We start from the raw sequence: 16,266 nt of genomic DNA on the forward strand, positions 1-16,266 counted from the left end.
ATTCAAATAGTTGAAAACAAGACATTTTGGAGGACCCTTGATGATCCTGAAGTCATAATGGGTCATCGATAAGACCATACTCACATCAGACTAAAGATGTAGGCCCCAGTGAGATTTGAACTCACGACCCCTGGTTTACAAGACCAGTGCTCTAACCCCTGAGCTATGAAGCCACCATGCACAGCTTTTCCCAATGGTTTTTTTTCAGGTGTATCTTTTTGCCCTATAAACTGAAAAAAATCAAAGACCTTCAAAACCATTTAAGAGAAACAGGGCTCTTATGGGACATAGAACTTTACATTGTTTGGCCAACCTGACCTAAATGTGAGGAAGAGCTCAGAGAATTCGATGTAAGTCAGTCATCATTTCGCATGTCAACACAAAACGTGTGCCATCATAGACTAACATAGGGGCCAAAGGTTTCAGAATCAGATACATAGATGTTCATCTTAAAAGTACATTTTTTGGTGTAAACAAGAAGTCCACTGGTGCAGCACTACAGCATTATAGTTGCTGGTTTAGAATTCAGATAGCTGAAAAGAAAACACTTTGAAAGATCCTCGTTGATCCTACATACTGTTTCAGATCTTAAGCAGTGTTGCGCTTACATTAACCTAAGGTAATAAAGAGGCCTCAGTGAGATTTGAACTCACGACTTCTGGTTTACGAGACCAGCGCTCTAACCCCTGAGCTATGAAGCCAAACAACAGACAAGTTGAACGTGTGTTTTCTGACCAAGGCTTTTTTTATCTAAAAACTTCAGACAAGGAAAAATCTTCAGCTACATTTAAGAAAGGCAAACTTTTCAGAATCAGATTCAAAAAAGTTCAACCTAAAAGTCTATTTATTTTTTACGGATAAAGAAAGAGCACACTTTTTTCTCCACTGTTATAGCACATGGCATAGTAATTGCTGGTCCAGTACAAGGCACCTGATTTGCAAAACCAGCGTTCAAAATCCTACTATGTGAAGACTGATGCTGTCCACTCTGACATACAAACTGACCGTGAGAAGTGGTATTTGACTCCATGACTCCAATTAAAACCGCCCAGATGGCCTGTTGAAAACGGGGCCAAAAATTTCAGAATGGGATTCAAAAATATTCATCTCAAAAGTCTATTGTTTGTGTGGAAAAAGAAAGAGTAGAACATTTCCTTGTCCACTGTACAGCATAGCAGTTGCTGGTTTATTACAAGTCAAATGGTTTACAAGAGCAGTGCTCAACACCATAGTCTGCGAAGAATGACGCTGTGCACTCAGACATTTAAAAAAATCTGGACTGTGAGAAGTGGTATTTGATTCCATGACTCCAGAGAAGACTGCCCAGCTGTACTGTTAAACCTTAGTCAAAGGTTTCAGAATCAGATTCTAAAATGTTTATCTTAAAAGTCTATTTTTTGATGAAAAAGAAAGTAGCACATTTTGTAGCATATGGCTGAATAGTTGCTGGTTCAGTACAAGGCACCTTTTTTGCAAAACCAGCGCTCAAAATATTAGTCTGTGAAGACTGATGCTGTCCACTCAAACATACAAGCATTTAAGAAAAGCTGGACTGTGAGAAGTAGTCCAGCATCATATTTGCTTAATATTCAAATAGTTGAAAACAAGACATTTTGGAGGACCCTTGATGATCCTGAAGTCATAATGGGTCATCGATAAGACCATACTCACATCAGACTAAAGATGTAGGCCCCAGTGAGATTTGAACTCACGACCCCTGGTTTACAAGACCAGTGCTCTAACCCCTGAGCTATGAAGCCACCATGCACAGCTTTTCCCAATGGTTTTTTTTTCAGGTGTATCTTTTTGCCCTATAAACTGAAAAAAATCAAAGACCTTCAAAACCATTTAAGAGAAACAGGGCTCTTATGGGACATAGAACTTTACATTGTTTGGCCAACCTGACCTAAATGTGAGGAAGAGCTCAGAGAATTCGATGTAAGTCAGTCATCATTTCGCATGTCAACACAAAACGTGTGCCATCATAGACTAACATAGGGGCCAAAGGTTTCAGAATCAGATACATAGATGTTCATCTTAAAAGTACATTTTTTGGTGTAAACAAGAAGTCCACTGGTGCAGCACTACAGCATTATAGTTGCTGGTTTAGAATTCAGATAGCTGAAAAGAAAACACTTTGAAAGATCCTCGTTGATCCTACATACTGTTTCAGATCTTAAGCAGTGTTGCGCTTACATTAACCTAAGGTAATAAAGAGGCCTCAGTGAGATTTGAACTCACGACTTCTGGTTTACGAGACCAGCGCTCTAACCCCTGAGCTATGAAGCCAAACAACAGACAAGTTGAACGTGTGTTTTCTGACCAAGGCTTTTTTTATCTAAAAACTTCAGACAAGGAAAAATCTTCAGCTACATTTAAGAAAGGCAAACTTTTCAGAATCAGATTCAAAAAAGTTCAACCTAAAAGTCTATTTATTTTTTACGGATAAAGAAAGAGCACACTTTTTTCTCCACTGTTATAGCACATGGCATAGTAATTGCTGGTCCAGTACAAGGCACCTGATTTGCAAAACCAGCGTTCAAAATCCTACTATGTGAAGACTGATGCTGTCCACTCTGACATACAAACTGACCGTGAGAAGTGGTATTTGACTCCATGACTCCAATTAAAACCGCCCAGATGGCCTGTTGAAAACGGGGCCAAAAATTTCAGAATGGGATTCAAAAATATTCATCTCAAAAGTCTATTGTTTGTGTGGAAAAAGAAAGAGTAGAACATTTCCTTGTCCACTGTACAGCATAGCAGTTGCTGGTTTATTACAAGTCAAATGGTTTACAAGAGCAGTGCTCAACACCATAGTCTGCGAAGAATGACGCTGTGCACTCAGACATTTAAAAAAATCTGGACTGTGAGAAGTGGTATTTGATTCCATGACTCCAGAGAAGACTGCCCAGCTGTACTGTTAAACCTTAGTCAAAGGTTTCAGAATCAGATTCTAAAATGTTTATCTTAAAAGTCTATTTTTTGATGAAAAAGAAAGTAGCACATTTTGTAGCATATGGCTGAATAGTTGCTGGTTCAGTACAAGGCACCTTTTTTGCAAAACCAGCGCTCAAAATATTAGTCTGTGAAGACTGATGCTGTCCACTCAAACATACAAGCATTTAAGAAAAGCTGGACTGTGAGAAGTAGTCCAGCATCATATTTGCTTAATATTCAAATAGTTGAAAACAAGACATTTTGGAGGACCCTTGATGATCCTGAAGTCATAATGGGTCATCGATAAGACCATACTCACATCAGACTAAAGATGTAGGCCCCAGTGAGATTTGAACTCACGACCCCTGGTTTACAAGACCAGTGCTCTAACCCCTGAGCTATGAAGCCACCATGCACAGCTTTTCCCAATGGATTTTTTTCAGGTGTATCTTTTTGCCCTATAAACTGAAAAAAATCAAAGACCTTCAAAACCATTTAAGAGAAACAGGGCTCTTATGGGACATAGAACTTTACATTGTTTGGCCAACCTGACCTAAATGTGAGGAAGAGCTCAGAGAATTCGATGTAAGTCAGTCATCATTTCGCATGTCAACACAAAACGTGTGCCATCATAGACTAACATAGGGGCCAAAGGTTTCAGAATCAGATACATAGATGTTCATCTTAAAAGTACATTTTTTGGTGTAAACAAGAAGTCCACTGGTGCAGCACTACAGCATTATAGTTGCTGGTTTAGAATTCAGATAGCTGAAAAGAAAACACTTTGAAAGATCCTCGTTGATCCTACATACTGTTTCAGATCTTAAGCAGTGTTGCGCTTACATTAACCTAAGGTAATAAAGAGGCCTCAGTGAGATTTGAACTCACGACTTCTGGTTTACGAGACCAGCGCTCTAACCCCTGAGCTATGAAGCCAAACAACAGACAAGTTGAACGTGTGTTTTCTGACCAAGGCTTTTTTTATCTAAAAACTTCAGACAAGGAAAAATCTTCAGCTACATTTAAGAAAGGCAAACTTTTCAGAATCAGATTCAAAAAAGTTCAACCTAAAAGTCTATTTATTTTTTACGGATAAAGAAAGAGCACACTTTTTTCTCCACTGTTATAGCACATGGCATAGTAATTGCTGGTCCAGTACAAGGCACCTGATTTGCAAAACCAGCGTTCAAAATCCTACTATGTGAAGACTGATGCTGTCCACTCTGACATACAAACTGACCGTGAGAAGTGGTATTTGACTCCATGACTCCAATTAAAACCGCCCAGATGGCCTGTTGAAAACGGGGCCAAAAATTTCAGAATGGGATTCAAAAATATTCATCTCAAAAGTCTATTGTTTGTGTGGAAAAAGAAAGAGTAGAACATTTCCTTGTCCACTGTACAGCATAGCAGTTGCTGGTTTATTACAAGTCAAATGGTTTACAAGAGCAGTGCTCAACACCATAGTCTGCGAAGAATGACGCTGTGCACTCAGACATTTAAAAAAATCTGGACTGTGAGAAGTGGTATTTGATTCCATGACTCCAGAGAAGACTGCCCAGCTGTACTGTTAAACCTTAGTCAAAGGTTTCAGAATCAGATTCTAAAATGTTTATCTTAAAAGTCTATTTTTTGATGAAAAAGAAAGTAGCACATTTTGTAGCATATGGCTGAATAGTTGCTGGTTCAGTACAAGGCACCTTTTTTGCAAAACCAGCGCTCAAAATATTAGTCTGTGAAGACTGATGCTGTCCACTCAAACATACAAGCATTTAAGAAAAGCTGGACTGTGAGAAGTAGTCCAGCATCATATTTGCTTAATATTCAAATAGTTGAAAACAAGACATTTTGGAGGACCCTTGATGATCCTGAAGTCATAATGGGTCATCGATAAGACCATACTCACATCAGACTAAAGATGTAGGCCCCAGTGAGATTTGAACTCACGACCCCTGGTTTACAAGACCAGTGCTCTAACCCCTGAGCTATGAAGCCACCATGCACAGCTTTTCCCAATGGTTTTTTTTCAGGTGTATCTTTTTGCCCTATAAACTGAAAAAAATCAAAGACCTTCAAAACCATTTAAGAGAAACAGGGCTCTTATGGGACATAGAACTTTACATTGTTTGGCCAACCTGACCTAAATGTGAGGAAGAGCTCAGAGAATTCGATGTAAGTCAGTCATCATTTCGCATGTCAACACAAAACGTGTGCCATCATAGACTAACATAGGGGCCAAAGGTTTCAGAATCAGATACATAGATGTTCATCTTAAAAGTACATTTTTTGGTGTAAACAAGAAGTCCACTGGTGCAGCACTACAGCATTATAGTTGCTGGTTTAGAATTCAGATAGCTGAAAAGAAAACACTTTGAAAGATCCTCGTTGATCCTACATACTGTTTCAGATCTTAAGCAGTGTTGCGCTTACATTAACCTAAGGTAATAAAGAGGCCTCAGTGAGATTTGAACTCACGACTTCTGGTTTACGAGACCAGCGCTCTAACCCCTGAGCTATGAAGCCAAACAACAGACAAGTTGAACGTGTGTTTTCTGACCAAGGCTTTTTTTATCTAAAAACTTCAGACAAGGAAAAATCTTCAGCTACATTTAAGAAAGGCAAACTTTTCAGAATCAGATTCAAAAAAGTTCAACCTAAAAGTCTATTTATTTTTTACGGATAAAGAAAGAGCACACTTTTTTCTCCACTGTTATAGCACATGGCATAGTAATTGCTGGTCCAGTACAAGGCACCTGATTTGCAAAACCAGCGTTCAAAATCCTACTATGTGAAGACTGATGCTGTCCACTCTGACATACAAACTGACCGTGAGAAGTGGTATTTGACTCCATGACTCCAATTAAAACCGCCCAGATGGCCTGTTGAAAACGGGGCCAAAAATTTCAGAATGGGATTCAAAAATATTCATCTCAAAAGTCTATTGTTTGTGTGGAAAAAGAAAGAGTAGAACATTTCCTTGTCCACTGTACAGCATAGCAGTTGCTGGTTTATTACAAGTCAAATGGTTTACAAGAGCAGTGCTCAACACCATAGTCTGCGAAGAATGACGCTGTGCACTCAGACATTTAAAAAAATCTGGACTGTGAGAAGTGGTATTTGATTCCATGACTCCAGAGAAGACTGCCCAGCTGTACTGTTAAACCTTAGTCAAAGGTTTCAGAATCAGATTCTAAAATGTTTATCTTAAAAGTCTATTTTTTGATGAAAAAGAAAGTAGCACATTTTGTAGCATATGGCTGAATAGTTGCTGGTTCAGTACAAGGCACCTTTTTTGCAAAACCAGCGCTCAAAATATTAGTCTGTGAAGACTGATGCTGTCCACTCAAACATACAAGCATTTAAGAAAAGCTGGACTGTGAGAAGTAGTCCAGCATCATATTTGCTTAATATTCAAATAGTTGAAAACAAGACATTTTGGAGGACCCTTGATGATCCTGAAGTCATAATGGGTCATCGATAAGACCATACTCACATCAGACTAAAGATGTAGGCCCCAGTGAGATTTGAACTCACGACCCCTGGTTTACAAGACCAGTGCTCTAACCCCTGAGCTATGAAGCCACCATGCACAGCTTTTCCCAATGGTTTTTTTTCAGGTGTATCTTTTTGCCCTATAAACTGAAAAAAATCAAAGACCTTCAAAACCATTTAAGAGAAACAGGGCTCTTATGGGACATAGAACTTTACATTGTTTGGCCAACCTGACCTAAATGTGAGGAAGAGCTCAGAGAATTCGATGTAAGTCAGTCATCATTTCGCATGTCAACACAAAACGTGTGCCATCATAGACTAACATAGGGGCCAAAGGTTTCAGAATCAGATACATAGATGTTCATCTTAAAAGTACATTTTTTGGTGTAAACAAGAAGTCCACTGGTGCAGCACTACAGCATTATAGTTGCTGGTTTAGAATTCAGATAGCTGAAAAGAAAACACTTTGAAAGATCCTCGTTGATCCTACATACTGTTTCAGATCTTAAGCAGTGTTGCGCTTACATTAACCTAAGGTAATAAAGAGGCCTCAGTGAGATTTGAACTCACGACTTCTGGTTTACGAGACCAGCGCTCTAACCCCTGAGCTATGAAGCCAAACAACAGACAAGTTGAACGTGTGTTTTCTGACCAAGGCTTTTTTTATCTAAAAACTTCAGACAAGGAAAAATCTTCAGCTACATTTAAGAAAGGCAAACTTTTCAGAATCAGATTCAAAAAAGTTCAACCTAAAAGTCTATTTATTTTTTACGGATAAAGAAAGAGCACACTTTTTTCTCCACTGTTATAGCACATGGCATAGTAATTGCTGGTCCAGTACAAGGCACCTGATTTGCAAAACCAGCGTTCAAAATCCTACTATGTGAAGACTGATGCTGTCCACTCTGACATACAAACTGACCGTGAGAAGTGGTATTTGACTCCATGACTCCAATTAAAACCGCCCAGATGGCCTGTTGAAAACGGGGCCAAAAATTTCAGAATGGGATTCAAAAATATTCATCTCAAAAGTCTATTTTTTGTGTGGAAAAAGAAAGAGTAGAACATTTCCTTGTCCACTGTACAGCATAGCAGTTGCTGGTTTATTACAAGTCAAATGGTTTACAAGAGCAGTGCTCAACACCATAGTCTGCGAAGAATGACGCTGTGCACTCAGACATTTAAAAAAATCTGGACTGTGAGAAGTGGTATTTGATTCCATGACTCCAGAGAAGACTGCCCAGCTGTACTGTTAAACCTTAGTCAAAGGTTTCAGAATCAGATTCTAAAATGTTTATCTTAAAAGTCTATTTTTTGATGAAAAAGAAAGTAGCACATTTTGTAGCATATGGCTGAATAGTTGCTGGTTCAGTACAAGGCACCTTTTTTGCAAAACCAGCGCTCAAAATATTAGTCTGTGAAGACTGATGCTGTCCACTCAAACATACAAGCATTTAAGAAAAGCTGGACTGTGAGAAGTAGTCCAGCATCATATTTGCTTAATATTCAAATAGTTGAAAACAAGACATTTTGGAGGACCCTTGATGATCCTGAAGTCATAATGGGTCATCGATAAGACCATACTCACATCAGACTAAAGATGTAGGCCCCAGTGAGATTTGAACTCACGACCCCTGGTTTACAAGACCAGTGCTCTAACCCCTGAGCTATGAAGCCACCATGCACAGCTTTTCCCAATGGTTTTTTTTCAGGTGTATCTTTTTGCCCTATAAACTGAAAAAAATCAAAGACCTTCAAAACCATTTAAGAGAAACAGGGCTCTTATGGGACATAGAACTTTACATTGTTTGGCCAACCTGACCTAAATGTGAGGAAGAGCTCAGAGAATTCGATGTAAGTCAGTCATCATTTCGCATGTCAACACAAAACGTGTGCCATCATAGACTAACATAGGGGCCAAAGGTTTCAGAATCAGATACATAGATGTTCATCTTAAAAGTACATTTTTTGGTGTAAACAAGAAGTCCACTGGTGCAGCACTACAGCATTATAGTTGCTGGTTTAGAATTCAGATAGCTGAAAAGAAAACACTTTGAAAGATCCTCGTTGATCCTACATACTGTTTCAGATCTTAAGCAGTGTTGCGCTTACATTAACCTAAGGTAATAAAGAGGCCTCAGTGAGATTTGAACTCACGACTTCTGGTTTACGAGACCAGCGCTCTAACCCCTGAGCTATGAAGCCAAACAACAGACAAGTTGAACGTGTGTTTTCTGACCAAGGCTTTTTTTATCTAAAAACTTCAGACAAGGAAAAATCTTCAGCTACATTTAAGAAAGGCAAACTTTTCAGAATCAGATTCAAAAAAGTTCAACCTAAAAGTCTATTTATTTTTTACGGATAAAGAAAGAGCACACTTTTTTCTCCACTGTTATAGCACATGGCATAGTAATTGCTGGTCCAGTACAAGGCACCTGATTTGCAAAACCAGCGTTCAAAATCCTACTATGTGAAGACTGATGCTGTCCACTCTGACATACAAACTGACCGTGAGAAGTGGTATTTGACTCCATGACTCCAATTAAAACCGCCCAGATGGCCTGTTGAAAACGGGGCCAAAAATTTCAGAATGGGATTCAAAAATATTCATCTCAAAAGTCTATTGTTTGTGTGGAAAAAGAAAGAGTAGAACATTTCCTTGTCCACTGTACAGCATAGCAGTTGCTGGTTTATTACAAGTCAAATGGTTTACAAGAGCAGTGCTCAACACCATAGTCTGCGAAGAATGACGCTGTGCACTCAGACATTTAAAAAAATCTGGACTGTGAGAAGTGGTATTTGATTCCATGACTCCAGAGAAGACTGCCCAGCTGTACTGTTAAACCTTAGTCAAAGGTTTCAGAATCAGATTCTAAAATGTTTATCTTAAAAGTCTATTTTTTGATGAAAAAGAAAGTAGCACATTTTGTAGCATATGGCTGAATAGTTGCTGGTTCAGTACAAGGCACCTTTTTTGCAAAACCAGCGCTCAAAATATTAGTCTGTGAAGACTGATGCTGTCCACTCAAACATACAAGCATTTAAGAAAAGCTGGACTGTGAGAAGTAGTCCAGCATCATATTTGCTTAATATTCAAATAGTTGAAAACAAGACATTTTGGAGGACCCTTGATGATCCTGAAGTCATAATGGGTCATCGATAAGACCATACTCACATCAGACTAAAGATGTAGGCCCCAGTGAGATTTGAACTCACGACCCCTGGTTTACAAGACCAGTGCTCTAACCCCTGAGCTATGAAGCCACCATGCACAGCTTTTCCCAATGGTTTTCTTCTGTCAAGTGTATCTTTTTGCCCTATAAACTGAAAAAAATCAAGACCTTCAAAACCATTTAAGAGAAACAGGGCTCTCATGGGACATAGAACTTTACATTGTTTGGCCAACCTGACCTAAATGTGAGGAAGAGCTCAGAGAATTCGATGTAAGTCAGTCATCATTTCGCATTTCAACACAAAACGTGTGCCATCATAGTCTAACATAGGGGCCAAAGGTTTCAGAATCAGATGCAAAGATGTTCATCTTAAAAGTCTATTTTTTGATGAAAAAGATAGTAGCACATTTTGTAGCACATGGCATAGTAATTGCTGGTCCAGTACAAGGCACCTGATTTGCAAAACCAGCGTTCAAAATCCTACTATGTGAAGACTGATGCTGTCCACTCTGACATACAAACTGACCGTGAGAAGTGGTATTTGACTCCATGACTCCAATTAAAACCGCCCAGATGGCCTGTTGAAAACGGGGCCAAAAATTTCAGAATGGGATTCAAAAATATTCATCTCAAAAGTCTATTTTTTGTGTGGAAAAAGAAAGAGTAGAACATATCCTTGTCCACTGTACAGCATAGCAGTTGCTGGTTTATTACAAGTCAAATGGTTTACAAGAGCAGTGCTCAACACCATAGTCTGCGAAGAATGACGCTGTGCACTCAGACATTTAAAAAAATCTGGACTGTGAGAAGTGGTATTTGATTCCATGACTCCAGAGAAGACTGCCCAGCTGTACTGTTAAACCTTAGTCAAAGGTTTCAGAATCAGATTCTAAAATGTTTATCTTAAAAGTCTATTTTTTGATGAAAAAGAAAGTAGCACATTTTGTAGCATATGGCTGAATAGTTGCTGGTTCAGTACAAGGCACCTTTTTTGCAAAACCAGCGCTCAAAATATTAGTCTGTGAAGACTGATGCTGTCCACTCAAACATACAAGCATTTAAGAAAAGCTGGACTGTGAGAAGTAGTCCAGCATCATATTTGCTTAATATTCAAATAGTTGAAAACAAGACATTTTGGAGGACCCTTGATGATCCTGAAGTCATAATGGGTCATCGATAAGACCATACTCACATCAGACTAAAGATGTAGGCCCCAGTGAGATTTGAACTCACGACCCCTGGTTTACAAGACCAGTGCTCTAACCCCTGAGCTATGAAGCCACCATGCACAGCTTTTCCCAATGGATTTTTCCATTCTGTCCAAGTGTATCTTTTTGCCCTATAAACTGAAAAAAATCAAGACCTTCAAAACCATTTAAGAGAAACAGGGCTCTCATGGGACATAGAACTTTACATTGTTTGGCCAACCTGACCTAAATGTGAGGAAGAGCTCAGAGAATTCGATGTAAGTCAGTCATCATTTCGCATTTCAACACAAAACGTGTGCCATCATAGTCTAACATAGGGGCCAAAGGTTTCAGAATCAGATGCAAAGATGTTCATCTTAAAAGTCTATTTTTTGATGAAAAAGATAGTAGCACATTTTGTAGCACATGGCATAGTAATTGCTGGTCCAGTACAAGGCACCTGATTTGCAAAACCAGCGTTCAAAATCCTACTATGTGAAGACTGATGCTGTCCACTCTGACATACAAACTGACCGTGAGAAGTGGTATTTGACTCCATGACTCCAATTAAAACCGCCCAGATGGCCTGTTGAAAACGGGGCCAAAAATTTCAGAATGGGATTCAAAAATATTCATCTCAAAAGTCTATTTTTTGTGTGGAAAAAGAAAGAGTAGAACATATCCTTGTCCACTGTACAGCATAGCAGTTGCTGGTTTATTACAAGTCAAATGGTTTACAAGAGCAGTGCTCAACACCATAGTCTGCGAAGAATGACGCTGTGCACTCAGACATTTAAAAAAATCTGGACTGTGAGAAGTGGTATTTGATTCCATGACTCCAGAGAAGACTGCCCAGCTGTACTGTTAAACCTTAGTCAAAGGTTTCAGAATCAGATTCTAAAATGTTTATCTTAAAAGTCTATTTTTTGATGAAAAAGAAAGTAGCACATTTTGTAGCATATGGCTGAATAGTTGCTGGTTCAGTACAAGGCACCTTTTTTGCAAAACCAGCGCTCAAAATATTAGTCTGTGAAGACTGATGCTGTCCACTCAAACATACAAGCATTTAAGAAAAGCTGGACTGTGAGAAGTAGTCCAGCATCATATTTGCTTAATATTCAAATAGTTGAAAACAAGACATTTTGGAGGACCCTTGATGATCCTGAAGTCATAATGGGTCATCGATAAGACCATACTCACATCAGACTAAAGATGTAGGCCCCAGTGAGATTTGAACTCACGACCCCTGGTTTACAAGACCAGTGCTCTAACCCCTGAGCTATGAAGCCACCATGCACAGCTTTTCCCAATGGATTTTTTCCATTCTGTCCAAGTGTATCTTTTTGCCCTATAAACTGAAAAAAATCAAGACCTTCAAAACCATTTAAGAGAAACAGGGCTCTCATGGGACATAGAACTTTACATTGTTTGGCCAACCTGACCTAAATGTGAGGAAGAGCTCAGAGAATTCGATGTAAGTCAGTCATCATTTCGCATTTCAACACAAAACGTGTGCCATCATAGTCTAACATAGGGGCCAAAGGTTTCAGAATCAGATGCAAAGATGTTCATCTTAAAAGTCTATTTTTTGATGAAAAAGATAGTAGCACATTTTGTATCACATGGCATAGTAATTGCTGGTCCAGTACAAGGCACCTGATTTGCAAAACCAGCGTTCAAAATCCTACTATGTGAAGACTGATGCTGTCCACTCTGACATACAAACTGACCGTGAGAAGTGGTATTTGACTCCATGACTCCAATTAAAACCGCCCAGATGGCCTGTTGAAAACGGGGCCAAAAATTTCAGAATGGGATTCAAAAATATTCATCTCAAAAGTCTATTGTTTGTGTGGAAAAAGAAAGAGTAGAACATTTCCTTGTCCACTGTACAGCATAGCAGTTGCTGGTTTATTACAAGTCAAATGGTTTACAAGAGCAGTGCTCAACACCATAGTCTGCGAAGAATGACGCTGTGCACTCAGACATTTAAAAAAATCTGGACTGTGAGAAGTGGTATTTGATTCCATGACTCCAGAGAAGACTGCCCAGCTGTACTGTTAAACCTTAGTCAAAGGTTTCAGAATCAGATTCTAAAATGTTTATCTTAAAAGTCTATTTTTTGATGAAAAAGAAAGTAGCACATTTTGTAGCATATGGCTGAATAGTTGCTGGTTCAGTACAAGGCACCTTTTTTGCAAAACCAGCGCTCAAAATATTAGTCTGTGAAGAATGATGCTGTCCACTCAAACATACAAGCATTTAAGAAAAGCTGGACTGTGAGAAGTAGTCCAGCATCATATTTGCTTAATATTCAAATAGTTGAAAACAAGACATTTTGGAGGACCCTTGATGATCCTGAAGTCATAATGGGTCATCGATAAGACCATACTCACATCAGACTAAAGATGTAGGCCCCAGTGAGATTTGAACTCACGACCCCTGGTTTACAAGACCAGTGCTCTAACCCCTGAGCTATGAAGCCACCATGCACAGCTTTTCCCAATGGATTTTTTCCATTCTGTCCAAGTGTATCTTTTTGCCCTATAAACTGAAAAAAATCAAGACCTTCAAAACCATTTAAGAGAAACAGGGCTCTCATGGGACATAGAACTTTACATTGTTTGGCCAACCTGACCTAAATGTGAGGAAGAGCTCAGAGAATTCAATGTAAGTCAGTCATCATTTCGCATTTCAACACAAAACGTGTGCCATCATAGTCTAACATAGGGGCCAAAGGTTTCAGAATCAGATGCAAAGATGTTCATCTTAAAAGTCTATTTTTTGATGAAAAAGATAGTAGCACATTTTGTAGCACATGGCATAGTAATTGCTGGTCCAGTACAAGGCACCTGATTTGCAAAACCAGCGTTCAAAATCCTACTATGTGAAGACTGATGCTGTCCACTCTGACATACAAACTGACCGTGAGAAGTGGTATTTGACTCCATGACTCCAATTAAAACCGCCCAGATGGCCTGTTGAAAACGGGGCCAAAAATTTCAGAATGGGATTCAAAAATATTCATCTCAAAAGTCTATTGTTTGTGTGGAAAAAGAAAGAGTAGAACATTTCCTTGTCCACTGTACAGCATAGCAGTTGCTGGTTTATTACAAGTCAAATGGTTTACAAGAGCAGTGCTCAACACCATAGTCTGCGAAGAATGACGCTGTGCACTCAGACATTTAAAAAAATCTGGACTGTGAGAAGTGGTATTTGATTCCATGACTCCAGAGAAGACTGCCCAGCTGTACTGTTAAACCTTAGTCAAAGGTTTCAGAATCAGATTCTAAAATGTTTATCTTAAAAGTCTATTTTTTGATGAAAAAGAAAGTAGCACATTTTGTAGCATATGGCTGAATAGTTGCTGGTTCAGTACAAGGCACCTTTTTGCAAAACCAGCGCTCAAAATATTAGTCTGTGAAGACTGATGCTGTCCACTCAAACATACAAGCATTTAAGAAAAGCTGGACTGTGAGAAGTAGTCCAGCATCATATTTGCTTAATATTCAAATAGTTGAAAACAAGACATTTTGGAGGACCCTTGATGATCCTGAAGTCATAATGGGTCATCGATAAGACCATACTCACATCAGACTAAAGATGTAGGCCCCAGTGAGATTTGAACTCACGACCCCCGGTTTACAAGACCAGTGCTCTAACCCCTGAGCTATGAAGCCACCATGCACAGCTTTTCCCAATGGATTTTTTCCATTCTGTCCAAGTGTATCTTTTTGCCCTATAAACTGAAAAAAATCAAGACCTTCAAAACCATTTAAGAGAAACAGGGCTCTCATGGGACATAGAACTTTACATTGTTTGGCCAACCTGACCTAAATGTGAGGAAGAGCTCAGAGAATTCAATGTAAGTCAGTCATCATTTCGCATTTCAACACAAAACGTGTGCCATCATAGTCTAACATAGGGGCCAAAGGTTTCAGAATCAGATGCAAAGATGTTCATCTTAAAAGTCTATTTTTTGATGAAAAAGATAGTAGCACATTTTGTAGCACATGGCATAGTAATTGCTGGTCCAGTACAAGGCACCTGATTTGCAAAACCAGCGTTCAAAATCCTACTATGTGAAGACTGATGCTGTCCACTCTGACATACAAACTGACCGTGAGAAGTGGTATTTGACTCCATGACTCCAATTAAAACCGCCCAGATGGCCTGTTGAAAACGGGGCCAAAAATTTCAGAATGGGATTCAAAAATATTCATCTCAAAAGTCAATTTTTTGTGTGGAAAAAGAAAGAGTAGAACATATCCTTGTCCACTGTACAGCATAGCAGTTGCTGGTTTATTACAAGTCAAATGGTTTACAAGAGCAGTGCTCAACACCATAGTCTGCGAAGAATGACGCTGTGCACTCAGACATTTAAAAAAATCTGGACTGTGAGAAGTGGTATTTGATTCCATGACTCCAGAGAAGACTGCCCAGCTGTACTGTTAAACCTTAGTCAAAGGTTTCAGAATCAGATTCTAAAATGTTTATCTTAAAAGTCTATTTTTTGATGAAAAAGAAAGTAGCACATTTTGTAGCATATGGCTGAATAGTTACTGGTTCAGTACAAGGCACCTTTTTGCAAAACCAGCGCTCAAAATATTAGTCTGTGAAGACTGATGCTGTCCACTCAAACATACAAGCATTTAAGAAAAGCTGGACTGTGAGAAGTAGTCCAGCATCATATTTGCTTAATATTCAAATAGTTGAAAACAAGACATTTTGGAGGACCCTTGATGATCCTGAAGTCATAATGGGTCATCGATAAGACCATACTCACATCAGACTAAAGATGTAGGCCCCAGTGAGATTTGAACTCACGACCCCTGGTTTACAAGACCAGTGCTCTAACCCCTGAGCTATGAAGCCACCATGCACAGCTTTTCCCAATGGATTTTTTCCAAGTGTATCTTTTTGCCCTATAAACTGAAAAAAATCAAAGACCTTCAAAACCATTTAAGAGAAACAGGGCTCTTATGGGACATAGAACTTTACATTGTTTGGCCAACCTGACCTAAATGTGAGGAAGAGCTCAGAGAATTCGATGTAAGTCAGTCATCATTTCGCATGTCAACACAAAACGTGTGCCATCATAGACTAACATAGGGGCCAAAGGTTTCAGAATCAGATACATAGATGTTCATCTTAAAAGTACATTTTTTGGTGTAAACAAGAAGTCCACTGGTGCAGCACTACAGCATTATAGTTGCTGGTTTAGAATTCAGATAGCTGAAAAGAAAACACTTTGAAAGATCCTCGTTGATCCTACATACTGTTTCAGATCTTAAGCAGTGTTGCGCTTACATTAACCTAAGGTAATAAAGAGGCCTCAGTGAGATTTGAACTCACGACTTCTGGTTTACGAGACCAGCGCTCTAACCCCTGAGCTATGAAGCCAAACAACAGACAAGTTGAACGTGTGTTTTCTGACCAAGGCTTTTTTTATCTAAAAACTTCAGACAAGGAAA

General features: G+C 39.1%; 19 non-coding genes across 19 annotated transcripts; all 19 read right to left on the reverse strand.

Annotated features, from left to right (window-relative positions):
- Positions 1-100: 100 nt before the first annotated feature.
- TRNAT-UGU lies at positions 101-173 on the reverse strand. Its single transcript has one exon. It is a non-coding gene; the product is annotated as a tRNA-Thr (tRNA).
- A 455-nt stretch (positions 174-628) lies between these two features.
- Positions 629-701, reverse strand: TRNAT-CGU. Its single transcript has one exon. It is a non-coding gene; the product is annotated as a tRNA-Thr (tRNA).
- A 986-nt stretch (positions 702-1,687) lies between these two features.
- TRNAT-UGU lies at positions 1,688-1,760 on the reverse strand. The gene has a single exon. It is a non-coding gene; the product is annotated as a tRNA-Thr (tRNA).
- A 456-nt stretch (positions 1,761-2,216) lies between these two features.
- Positions 2,217-2,289, reverse strand: TRNAT-CGU. The gene has a single exon. It is a non-coding gene; the product is annotated as a tRNA-Thr (tRNA).
- A 986-nt stretch (positions 2,290-3,275) lies between these two features.
- Positions 3,276-3,348, reverse strand: TRNAT-UGU. Its single transcript has one exon. It is a non-coding gene; the product is annotated as a tRNA-Thr (tRNA).
- A 455-nt stretch (positions 3,349-3,803) lies between these two features.
- On the reverse strand, positions 3,804-3,876 carry TRNAT-CGU. Its single transcript has one exon. It is a non-coding gene; the product is annotated as a tRNA-Thr (tRNA).
- A 986-nt stretch (positions 3,877-4,862) lies between these two features.
- Positions 4,863-4,935, reverse strand: TRNAT-UGU. The gene has a single exon. It is a non-coding gene; the product is annotated as a tRNA-Thr (tRNA).
- A 455-nt stretch (positions 4,936-5,390) lies between these two features.
- TRNAT-CGU lies at positions 5,391-5,463 on the reverse strand. Its single transcript has one exon. It is a non-coding gene; the product is annotated as a tRNA-Thr (tRNA).
- A 986-nt stretch (positions 5,464-6,449) lies between these two features.
- Positions 6,450-6,522, reverse strand: TRNAT-UGU. Its single transcript has one exon. It is a non-coding gene; the product is annotated as a tRNA-Thr (tRNA).
- Positions 6,523-6,977: 455 nt separating this feature from the next.
- Positions 6,978-7,050, reverse strand: TRNAT-CGU. Its single transcript has one exon. It is a non-coding gene; the product is annotated as a tRNA-Thr (tRNA).
- A 986-nt stretch (positions 7,051-8,036) lies between these two features.
- TRNAT-UGU lies at positions 8,037-8,109 on the reverse strand. Its single transcript has one exon. It is a non-coding gene; the product is annotated as a tRNA-Thr (tRNA).
- A 455-nt stretch (positions 8,110-8,564) lies between these two features.
- TRNAT-CGU lies at positions 8,565-8,637 on the reverse strand. The gene has a single exon. It is a non-coding gene; the product is annotated as a tRNA-Thr (tRNA).
- Positions 8,638-9,623: 986 nt separating this feature from the next.
- TRNAT-UGU lies at positions 9,624-9,696 on the reverse strand. Its single transcript has one exon. It is a non-coding gene; the product is annotated as a tRNA-Thr (tRNA).
- A 1,117-nt stretch (positions 9,697-10,813) lies between these two features.
- Positions 10,814-10,886, reverse strand: TRNAT-UGU. Its single transcript has one exon. It is a non-coding gene; the product is annotated as a tRNA-Thr (tRNA).
- A 1,122-nt stretch (positions 10,887-12,008) lies between these two features.
- Positions 12,009-12,081, reverse strand: TRNAT-UGU. The gene has a single exon. It is a non-coding gene; the product is annotated as a tRNA-Thr (tRNA).
- Positions 12,082-13,204: 1,123 nt separating this feature from the next.
- TRNAT-UGU lies at positions 13,205-13,277 on the reverse strand. Its single transcript has one exon. It is a non-coding gene; the product is annotated as a tRNA-Thr (tRNA).
- Positions 13,278-14,399: 1,122 nt separating this feature from the next.
- On the reverse strand, positions 14,400-14,472 carry TRNAT-UGU. Its single transcript has one exon. It is a non-coding gene; the product is annotated as a tRNA-Thr (tRNA).
- Positions 14,473-15,594: 1,122 nt separating this feature from the next.
- TRNAT-UGU lies at positions 15,595-15,667 on the reverse strand. The gene has a single exon. It is a non-coding gene; the product is annotated as a tRNA-Thr (tRNA).
- Positions 15,668-16,122: 455 nt separating this feature from the next.
- TRNAT-CGU lies at positions 16,123-16,195 on the reverse strand. The gene has a single exon. It is a non-coding gene; the product is annotated as a tRNA-Thr (tRNA).
- Between the last annotated feature and the right edge of the window lie 71 nt (positions 16,196-16,266).

Source organism: Bufo bufo, unplaced genomic scaffold, assembly GCF_905171765.1.
Source record: "Bufo bufo unplaced genomic scaffold, aBufBuf1.1, whole genome shotgun sequence".
NCBI classification, from domain to species: domain Eukaryota; kingdom Metazoa; phylum Chordata; class Amphibia; order Anura; family Bufonidae; genus Bufo; species Bufo bufo.